Below are 12,386 nucleotides of genomic sequence, written 5' to 3' on the forward strand. Positions count from 1 at the left end.
CCCACGGCTGTCCAACGGTCTGACAGTAACCAAAACAAAATGGCAGCAATGACAAATATTACATCAGCGGTGCATACATTATCCGGTGTTATTAACCCCTCTGGAACACTGAATCATACTTGCCTGTCTGTTAAAGGGCCCACCTGATTAAAAAGTGGTTAACCGCCAAACTCCATCTTTTTTACACCCAGGCCGAGTTATGCAGCGGATCTTCCAGTAGTGTCAGACAAGGAGCACGTCACTATTATCCTGATGGATCGATAGCTGTGGGATGATGTTAAGGGAGAGCTGAGTGATGGATATGCTTTCAGTCTTTATAGGACTTCCATTTTTTAAACATGTTTAGTCTGAGACTTAGAGCAATTTGTCACTCAACACCACAGGGTCCAGAAGTCTGACTTATAACTATGCACAGTATGGAAGAACCGGAGCTGCAAATGGGACTGACACAGGCGCAAAGCAAGCAGCCAAAACCCGCCACGTGGGGATATTTATCACAACACAATGCACTGGATCTGTGAGCACTTCATTTTCTTTTATAAACAGGAGATTCTCCTGCTTTTTACTGCATAGCTATGAAAGGGAAATACAGGTATAGGACCTGTTATCCAGAATGCTTAGGACCTGGTACTTTCTGGATAATGGATCTTTCCGTCATTTGGATCTTGATACCTTGTCTACTAGAAAATCATGGAAACATTAAATAAATTCAGTAGGCTGGTTTTGCTTTCAATGAGGATTAATTATATCTTAGTTTGGATCAAGTACAAGGTACAAAGAAAAGGGAAATCATTTTTAAAAAAATTGGATTATTTGGATGAAATGGAGTCTTTGGGAGACGGCCTTTCCGTAATTTGGAACCGAACAGGTTTCCGGATAACGGATCCCATTCCTATTTTTATTTTATTTAGTGCTTTTTTTCTTAATTCCAGAAAGAGAAAACCATCAAGTTCAACCCCTCCAAATGAACCTTAGCACACATATATAATAATATTTATACAGATCAGCCACATATAATATATAAAACATAAATATAAATACACTCACATACATTAACCATAAATACCAATACCTACTGTATACAAATGTATACAAATCTTAGGATAACAATAGCCTTGAATATTATGTTTGTTCATGAAATCATCCAAGCCACTCATAAAGGCATTAATAGAATCTCAAGTCACAGCATCACCAGACAGGGCATTCCACAACTTCTCTGCTCTCACCACCTAAGCTGTTCAAATAAAAATTTCGGTCCTCTAGTCTAAAGGGGTGGCTTCTGGTGTGTGATATTTTCTACGGAAAAAAACATCCAGCTATCTGTCTATAATGTACTATAATGAGCAACCATGTCCTTCTGAAAGCCCCTTGACAGTCTACCCTCTAGTGATGAACGTGCCGGGCCAATACCCGTGGGTCTGCGGGTTCAGGCCGACCTAGCGCGCTCCTTTCTGAGTCGTTGTGCGAACCTATAGTTCTGCACAATTTAGTATCATCAGCAAAAATAGAGACAGTATTTTCAATGCCCACCTCCAGGTCATTAATAAACAAATTAAGGATTAATTAATTAATTGCAGGACCTAGTACAGAGCCCTGTGGTACTCCACTAACACTGGTCCAATTAGAAAATGTTCCATTTACCACCACTCTTTGTAATCTATCCATCAGCCAGTTCTCTATCCAAGTACATAGGTATATGATGTCCCAGACCAATATTCCTTAATTTTTGGAAATTGGTTCATTTTACTCCTCACTGCAATACCCTTTTCCATCTCTTATTTTAGCTTGTCTTTTTTGCATGTTTTATTGACTTGTATATGATAAAGGTTTCAGCTGCCCCAGCTAACTTGAATACCTTAAAGGCACATCTTATTGCCAAGACTTCGCAAAACTACAAAAGTTCACAAAACAACTACAGAAATTCATAAAACACATCAGTCAATGGGCATTTTTTTAAGGTGGCTGTGTCTGTATTTTTTTTTACTGTGACTTTTTATTGCACAATACATTAGAGTTTCATGGGTGGTTTTTTTTTTTGCGAAACCTGGTGAAAAATTTCACTCACTACTTGGATCCTGGCTAACCAGAGTTGATTTTGAAATGGACAGGCAGTAACTGTTCTATTTAAAAGCTTTATTGCGCAAAGTACTATATTAATATGGATGAGAGCAGTGGATTTCTTATTTTTTGTCAATATGAAATATGTAGTCACACCCTTATTGTACTCCAATATTTATAAAGTCAATGGTGAGCACAAGTTTTCTTTTTTGAACATTATCATATCAATATTATATAGGGAAAGGACTTGCAGCCCTCAATTTGTATAGCAGGATACTGTATGTTGTAGTTTGACACCAGCTCGATGACCATTTCTTTTACAAACTATGTTCCTAATAATGCTGTGGCCCACTTTTATGTACCCTAAAACCAGCCTTGGAAACAACCTTGTGTAACAGCATAGAAAGTAGAAGAAAATGTTTGTTGTTAATTCACATGCATAACTGGTCAGAATAATGTCCCTTTAAGCTATGCTTAAACCAGGCACAATGACATGCTAAGAGAAGGAGCCAGCTCCATTGGAATGTGAATTAGAATTCTGACAGAAATGAGCTCAAGCCAAAGATATCTGGAGCAAAGCGAGCTGCTCGCTTGGTACAGTAATGGTGGGCCAAGGACCGCAGACTCCTGACAGCAAGGTTGCTATGCTGGACTCCCCCCCCCCCTCCTGATCTAATGGCCAAACATATCAGATATTTTTGGGCATGACTTTTCCAGATTAGAATTTCTGTGTATGCACGGCTCATACAACTACATACAGAGTACAATGGCCCTTTCATGCTTCTAATATCCCAGTGTGTAGTTCCATTGCTCTGTGGCTTCATCACATATGGTCTCTGTCTTCTCTAAAAGCTGCTTTCTGCTGCCTCTCATCTTCAGGCTGTCACATTATTCAAGTCTACTGATACAATGCATTGTGACAGCCCAAATCCCCACAGTCTATTCCAAGCTCCTGCATACTTTGATGGTGCCATGGTCAGAGGCTGGAGCATGGAGGAATGTAAGGTTTCAGCAGGACATGATCAAAGGCACTGGAAATGTGATGAAGACTTTATTAAGGCTCTGAAATGAAGGCTTAGCTTTAAGTGATTGATATGTCTTGGTCCAGCCCTTGTCCTTTATCTGGACTATGAGCCACCCTCTGATCTCACAGTGCAGGACCAATGGAAAATGAAGCCAAGTTGATAGCTTTTCAATAGAAACTGTATGATGTCAATATGGTTTTCATTTAGTCTTAGTCACAGTGGGCACTACTCTGACCCTGTGTGATGTCCTTTGCTTTGCTCTTTTTCTAAGCAATTGTTTTTGAAGTTTCTTACAAAATCATTTTCCTTTGTACACTTGATTTCCTGTTCTGACAAACAGGGTGTTCCTACTACCTTATCATTTTAATGTTTGGCCTAAGTTCCCAATCACATCCCCAATGCTACCCATTGCAGCCTTTTTTTTTAGGGGCCATATGAAGCTCCATATCAAGCAAACACTATTGGGCAAAGATTGATTTGACATTCCCAAGCAATCCTGAGTTAGTATCTGTCATACACAGTGACAGAAATTATAAGAGGCTGCATTGTGCATCCATGACCCATACATCCATACACTGGCTACACACTGACTGTACATTGGCTCCACCACTCCTAGATAGAGGCTTGCCTGTTACTGGTGTTGCTGCTCCATGGGAAGGACTGAGATGAAAATTCTTGGGACTGATTTGAACTGAAAAATACCTGCTGCTGACTCCTCCTTGATCAAATTTAAAGATCTCTAGGGCACTGTAGATCAATAATTAAGGATAAGCTCCAAGCCTTGGTCACTTTGAGCTCTGACAGGAGACAGAATACATTTGTGAGTGTGACCCTTATTTTGTCTCTCTCCTAAGTAGGAATGCACAGTATTGGGGAGTCAGGGGCCCACCTGGAAGCCTTAGACCAAAGGCCCATTCACTTTACATTTTTTATTCACGTTACATACATGCATCTATCCTTTCATCCATATCATGCCCCCCCCATACATGAATGGTCATGGTATAAGCATACGGGACCACATGGTTGGATGAGCAGGAGGTCCCACTAATACCTGGGCTCACCAGGAGTTTTTCTGGTACCCTGGTGGGCCCATTCTAGCACCAATAATGCACCAAATCCATCTTTTAGGGGTGCAGCTGAATCCCAAACTGCATCCGAACATTTTAAGAAGCATTCAAATTGACATGAAGCATGCTAAAAATTGACATTTTTCTTTGCTTTTCATGGGGTTTGACCAGGCACTATTATTTGGTTGCTTTTAAAGCTTTTTTTGATAACGGTTTTCCAGAAATTACCTGTATTACAATGGCAGTGTTAAATCAGTTCAAAATGCAAGAGTTTTCTAAAATGTACCCCTTTTAATAACCCCTGTGTCTCCAACACCAGAAGTGAGTTTTCAGCAGTTCATTAGGAAACACTGCATGCCGTTTGGCCTACATCATCGGCTCTGCGAAGACAAAGAGTCGGTATTTACAGAAGGCATCAGAAATAGCCTTGGCAATCCTGGGATAAAGTCAAATGGTCTGTGACAGAAACTGCTCCAGCTAAACATGGGGAATTATCAACAGCTTGTTCAGCTTTTAGGAATTTGTCAGAAAGAAACAACAAGCCAATATTCGTGAAAAAGATGTTATTGGAACAGGGAAGACTGGCCACGGAACTGCACAAAGTGGAGCAGGGTCTAGCTAAGCAAGATGACCGTTGCACCAACTTGTAGCTCATTAGTTATAGTTGTTGAAATATAACTTCCAGCCATCCCAGCCAGGGATGCTTGTTGTATTTCAACAGTAGCTTGACAGCTCTATTTCATACAAATAATGGGTACTACAACTCCTCTTTTTCCCCAAGTCCTGTCATTATTAGAGATGGCCCTGATTATGCTACTAGCTTTTACCTAAAGTAAATACAGGTATGGGACCTGTTATCCAGAATGCTCAGGGCCTGGGTTTTTTTGGATAAGGGAAAGAGAATGTGGCTGGATAAGAGAGAGAGAATGTGGCTGTGGAACTGATTTTAGCATGTCCATATATTTTTATTATACAGCATTTTGGCCACATATCTGATTTACCCACTGAACAGTCCAAAACTTCATACTGGTAGCTAAACTTCTTAATCTGACCCTAGTGCCCATGATTACAATTTGTGCTTCCGGAATGGCTAATAGATTGTAAGCTCCACTGGGACAGGAAATGATTAACTGAACACTATCTGCAAAACACAACATGATATTTTAGATATATTTTTTTACATTTCAGGTTCATTACATATACTTACCTGAAATTAATCAATGGCTGCACTCTATCAAGGTCTTGCTAAGTGACCTGTAGGCAGGGCTAAAGTGCTGGCACTGCACCCACAAACCCCCTCTCCCCCACCCTCTAAGGCCTTTATATTCATATACCTTTAAATTCATACATCCAGCAATTTACAGGGGGGACTAATAGATGTCACAATGGGCAATTGGACCCATCATTTTTTATAGTATTTGAATTTTGACTGACATGCTATTATTTGACTACAACACTCTACTAATTTGGAAATGTCACTTCCATATGAATGTATATTCATGAGCCTCCAGGCCCTTTCACCCCGCTACTATAAGTGCATTTTAATGATGCGAGGAGCTAACTCTCCCTGTCAATCACATGATGCGCCACTTGCACAGGATACAGGCGCCGGCACAGAAGCCACACAAATATAAATTAACGATAGGATTTGGGTAGAAAAACAAGCAAACAAAAAAAAAGTACACACACACACATGCTTATCTTATAGAAAGCAGATGTTTTTATGGAGGAAAAAAATGGCTCTGCTGTTATTGTCACCAAGCCCAGATGGCTTTAGATCCTGCTCGAGTGAAAGTGTTAAAGCCCCCTTGCTCCTCGGTGGAAGTGAGGTGGTAAAGGCAACTGAAGACACCTTCCGAAGTGTTTGTGATCTGTGTATAAAACCTGCAAGAGATGAATAATGAATTACTGCCAGGAAGAGATTACCGACTCATTTGTTACACAGGGAGATACAATGACTTAGGGGAGTGTAGAAAATGGCTTCTCTTGCCTCTCGCTGGGGAATCATCCTCTGGCTGCTTTGTGATCAGATGTATGATTTCTAAAGGGGGGATTTAGCTGTAGAATGTGGAATATTTTAGTGCTAGCAGATTTCTTTAACTCTTCTATATCCCGGGCCATCATCGTGAATTTAGGTATACACAGCCTCAGCCTTTCTTCAGGCTTTCTCCGTGGAAGAGTTAAAACCCTGCACATCTGTGCCCCAGATGCTGATAATGGAATTTGCATTAGTGACATAATCCAGCTTTCTGATCTGTAACGGTGACAAAATCTCCCAAGGCCGGCAGTGGGATCCAGGTGCCCCGACAGCCCGGTGGGAAACAAATATGATCCCAGTGCATAGATGTGAATTAGGCCAGACTCGGAGCTAATCGCCGCTTTGGGAAAAGTCCTACGAAAACAAAGATTAGCAAAATAAATTGTTAACAACAAATATAATACCTGCAAAACACGTTCAAGTGTAGTAGATATCATCGCAGCATATGGGGTCGTTTACCTAACTGCTCTGTAAGAAAATAATCAGCAGGTCTTCGAAGTCGTTTTTAAAAAAAAATAAAAAAAAAAACTCATTCTTTTCACTTGTGTATAAAAAAACTTTGCTTTTATAGATTCAAGCAGATGTGAGTTTTTAAACCTCCAGCCACGTTTTGGGATTCAGATTCTAGTTCTGCCTGAGCAGAACTAAAGGACCAGAGCCAGATTCTGTTGTTTCCTCTGCAGCCGCATGGAAAGGCGTCAACAAAGTCACGCTGACCGCTTAGGCAACAATATGGTCAGGCAGTTCTGGCCTGGACAGAAAATCTGGCTGGCTAATGCTTTCTGTTGCACACATGGATGCCACATTAGAAATACAGGGAAGTGATAGGGTGGTTGATTATTGTTGGGGCCAATGGAGAAACCAGTGGATCAATGTGGATCAATGCTTTTTTGCCCATTGACGTTACCACTACAATATCCCAGGAAAGTCCACTGAAGTCACTAAGATTCTTGCAACATTTTTCTGGCTGCCAAAAAGATTCAGACAACCCCAGATTATGGGGCCACAAGCTGTATTGTCACATGAGCTCATACCTGCTTGAACGCCAGTATACAAATAGCCAGTCACCATGAGCTTGCCCAGGCTGACATGGTACTTCATCTTTCATTTCCCTCCTCTCAATATTATCATTGGCTGCTTACAATATGACTCAGAAGTTGGCAGTCTGATTATCTTTACATTGTGAGTCCATAACAGACTTTTACAGCAGTCTATATTTTCTGGGGCAAGGAGTGTTGCTTATTCACCCAAGATGCAGAGGTTGATGTGCCTCAAGCTATGCTAGAAAAAGGTCATCCCTTGCGGTTGTTAGAAAATGTTGCTTGTTACCCCTGCATTATTATCAGTGTCGTACATGAAGAGTGTTGGCACCCATGGGCACACCCTTCAATTGTGTGTAATTTTGTAGGAGCAAAAAAAAGGAGCATATGTTGGTATGAATGCACACATGGAGCAAGTATAAATGATATGGCTCATTTGCACATAAGTCAGGATAATTGCTGCTAGGCTCAAGAAAAACATAGGTGCAAACACTGACACTACAGGTATGGCATCCGTTATCTGGAAACCCAGTCTCCCATAGACTTTGCTTTAAACAAATGATTCAGTTTTTTAAAATTGATTTCCCTTTTCTCTGTAATAATAAAAAAGTAGCTCATACTTGATCCCAACCAAGATACAACTAATCCTTATTAGAGGCAAAAGAATCATATTGAGTCGAATTAATGATTACATTATTTGTTACTGTATTTAAGGTATAGAGATCCGAATCATGGAAAGACCCCTTATATGGAAAATTCCAGGGCCTGCGCATTCTGGGTAACAGGTCCTATACCTGTATAGTGTTGACTGTTTTAATCCCATGTCTTTTAAAGTTGTATGTTTTTTAATTAGGACAACTGCACCCATGTTTTAGGTCTGGGTGGACAAAGGGGATAGACATATATTGATGTCATATTCTTTTGGTATCCTATAACGTTCAACAATGTTACCTGCCCAAAATTGTTTCTATAGGGTGCCAAGGTGTCTGTCAAAAAAGCAAACCTGCAATACTTTAATTTAAATCACCATTAGTCATTTCAATGCACATGCTCCTCCATTCCAGAGAAGAAGAATATCCAGGTCAATATAAGTTTTACTTTGTTCTAGTAACTCTAGCAACCAATCAGCAGTTAGCTTTTACAGGTCTTCTGCCGTTTGAATATGAAAATTAGACACTGGATTTTTTCATATGAAATGAAAGACCAGAGCAGTCTTTTTCTATTTACTCCATAGTTTTTTGTGCAGTTTGTTGTGTTTTAAAGAAAAGAGTAAGCCAGGACTTCTCTCTCGCTATTCCCCAGATTTCTTCTAAAGTATTGGCGTGAGTTTCCCTGAGCTTTCCATCAGATTTAGGAAGGGGGATGTTTTATTTTTGGGGTCCTCTAAATATGCTTCTTCTTTGCATACTTTAATGTATGGCGGAACATAAATTTTAGCTCTTTAGATGCCAAATGCCAATTTTTCCCATAACCCCTTCCTCCATTATTGTGCTACTCTGGACGTTTGTTCTCTGATCCTCTGTGGAAATATATTAGATTCCAGGATTCATACCAAGACTACAATTTATTGAGCGGCTTTGGGGCTAATAAGCTCACATTGAGCGTCAATCTGTGCCATCTGAGTCTAATCTGCATTCGGTATCCCAGGCCAGCTGATAAAAGCCAACATGTGGCTAGGCAGAGGTGTCCTTGAGAAAGAACAGACCACACTGTGGAATGGGGAGCAGCTGCAGCTACTGGGGCAAGGGGCCGCGGGTATCTGCAGTGTTTTGGGTGGTAGAAGAAAGAAAGTCTTCAGAAAGTGGCAATTTTATTCTCCTTTGCCCCATAAAGTCTATACATCAAAGTGTTTCATACTGTCTAGAATGTAGATCAACAGATGGCGTGTAGAGAAGCACTAATATAATAAGGTTTATAATAAAGACCTTGGATTCTGTTCTCGTTTAGCCAATCATTTGCCAAGCTACCTGCTGTGGAAAACTGGTTAAGCGCTTATCGAAAGAGTTAAATTAGCTGCTCTGGAGCAGGCTTGGATAGCAATATTTAATAAAAGGAGAACAAAGGGAGGATTGCATGCGTTAACTCTTTGCTGCTATAAGACCTTGTAAAACCCCAGGCTAGCAAGAAGCAGCAAGTTATACACTAAGGGGCCCATTTACTAACAATTGCATTTTGTTTGTTTTTTTCAATGAATCTCAAAAAATATTTTTTTGGTTTTTCATAATTTTTTTAAAGGGGTCTAAAAATTTGAGATTTATGAAGTGTAAAAACCACAAAAACCACTTACACAAAACTTTAACGGGTAAAATTTTCGATGTCTTATAGAAGTCAATGGGAGCTGCAATGATTGCTGCAAGAACACTAATGTTTATTATATATTTCATATTTCAGGGGGTTTACCCACTGACCATTGATTATATTTGCATTTTTACAGGGTTGGCTTATCAGTAAAAAAAAAAAGACAGTGGTCTGGTTGGACCATTACATTACTGACCATGTAGCAACACTATTTAAATCTTGCTTAGGCCACATTCATCCCCCAATTATAGTAATCCTTTCTGAGTAAATATTGTATGTGATTACAAAGCAGGTCCTTCCCACTGAAGAAGTTTATTGTAAGAAGATACATGCATTAGGCGCTTCCGATGTGTTGAACTACAACTCTGAGAATCCCCCAACAGCAGCAGAATGAGTTAAGGGCAATTATGTCTATTCCCGAATGCGTTGTCTAGTTACCCATTACCAATTAGATGTTTGCTTTTAACCTACTACCTTCTGACTGGAAGCTATGGGTTTCCAGAATTGGTAAAGTTGCCCCTGTTGTTACATTAACCTCAGTGTGCGACGGATATTTGACTTCTTAACAGTTTATGGTAGTCTGAGTGATCCTTGAGTTGTATAAGACTGGCCGTATATACATTTGTTTGCAGTTGGCTGACTTTGACCCGTTGACTGACTTTTGACCTGGTTTGGCTGACTTGGTGTTGTGGGGTCATCTGTATTAATGCCCTTAAGGATCTAAATTTTGCTTTTCTGAAATTCAGAGCCTTTGTTGCCCTAGTGTTTATTTGTTTTTTGCACCAACCATCAAATGAGATAACATTATGGTCACTATTGCCCAGAGGTTCGACTACTTGCATATTTGCTATACATTCTGGGTCATTAGATCCAGTACAACATGGTTTCTGGTTGGCTCCTCAACAACCTGCAACATCAAATTTTCATGCATCAAGTTTATAACCTTTTTTGTCATTAACTGTTCTGGCAATACTGTTGCTCCAGTCAGTATCTGGGGGTGGGAGGGGTAATTAAAATCCCCCATTATCATTAATTGCCCCATAGTAGCAGCTTTTTCTATTTGCAACAAGAGCTAAGCCTCTTCCTCTTCTACTATAGTAGGGGGTCAGTAGCATATAACATACTCCATTAATATATTAATTTAGAGCCAACATCTCCCATTGTGCGTTGCAGAATAAGGGGATTCAAATACATAACAGTTTCCATATTCAGATAAACATTTTGCCAGAAAAGATGCACAGTTATAACTGTGAAGGTATACCAGTCAATAATTGAGGAACAAAAGAGTGAGAGTCTTGCTCGGGACAGCTTTCAACCTGAAGGTGACCATACCCCATCCGAGCTTGTACATGGGGGCACACACACATATACAGGATTCATGAGTGATCAGAACAGCAGAAAGTGGAGAGGAGCTATGGCTATTGCTTAAGCTTGGCAGGGAACCATACATGTACTAATAATTGTACAAAACCTTGTTTCAAATGAATATGGTTTCATATTGGTATGAGCGTGGCCAGCTTTAGAGGGAGAGGAAGTGACACATAAGGTGATGGTAGCCAATGTAGTTTATAGAGATCCTGATGGTTAGGATAGAAATGATAAATACACAATGAAAGATGGAAAACCAGTATTTAGTGTGTTTGAGCAAAGAGTAAGGGGGCTAGAAAGGTAGTCAAGTTGCTGAGGGCTTAGGTTATAGGCTTGAATGAAAACTGATAACTGAATAAGTTCCTTCTGTTTTGCCTTTAGCACTCTGAGCAGATTGTAGCGTTCCTGTGTGTTGCCTGGTTTTCTGTGCACAGCTAATATATTGAAATTCTATGAAATCCTTCCTTGTGCCTATTTACTGGGTTTTTTGGCGCGGGCAATTCTCGGCCTCATTACCATATGTGCATTTTGCACACTTTCCATATTTTCAGCAACTCTTTTTATCAATGTGACTTTTATTCTCCAGCGCATCCGTGGGTACCAATCCATTTGATATGCTCTTTGGGTCTGTTATAAATTATAGATGGAGAAGAACTGTTGGGGGGGGGGGGATACCTTCTTCTAAGGATAATGAATTCCAGTGTTTAAAAAAAAAAAAAAAAGGGGTATTGTGGATATAAGGCTGTTTCTAAAGGATGGACTTTGCTTACATATTTGAGTGGTTTGTAACAAGCCTGAAGGGTATCTATACAATGAAGCTATTGCAGAAACACAAGTGGCGAGTAGATATGTTTGTTGCAGCCACAACATAGATGAAAACATTTGGAAATAATTAGGAACGCTTTGCTGCTGGGCTGGTGTGTCACATAAGACTTGCCCTAAAATTGGGTACAGTGTGCCACACTTGCCATGCATAAAATGCCAGAAGGGAAGGTTTATTATTTTTTTATTGTTTATTGCAAGCTCCCGATTTCTTTAAAGCATGTTGGACTTTTTCAGTTCAAGCCCTCCTTGGAGGTCCGACATTTGGTCAGGGCACTCCATAGCTCATAATATAATTACGGATATAAGAAAATATATCCGTCATTCAGATCTAGAAAATCTAGGACACCAAAGCAAACTTTCAAGTTGGGCTTTCAGGCGTATCTAGGAGAAATAGGTATTCAGGTTGGGTGACCTGCTACTTCTCCAAGCCACGAATGAGATCGGCCCACAATTTGGGAACCACTTGGTTTCCATTTAGTGAATGGAAACCTAGTCATTACTTAGACTCTGTGTCATGAGATTGACTGGTATACCTTCACTTGAAACATCTTGGTACAGGTATGGGATCTATTTAGAGATGGGTGAATTTGACCCGTTTGGTTTTGGTTTCCGCCGGCGAAATGTCGCAAACACCCTTTAAAGTCTATGGGCGTCATTTTCGCGGCGA

The sequence above is a fragment of the Xenopus laevis genome, chromosome 8L (assembly GCF_017654675.1).
Source record: "Xenopus laevis strain J_2021 chromosome 8L, Xenopus_laevis_v10.1, whole genome shotgun sequence".
Taxonomy (NCBI): Eukaryota; Metazoa; Chordata; class Amphibia; order Anura; family Pipidae; genus Xenopus; species Xenopus laevis.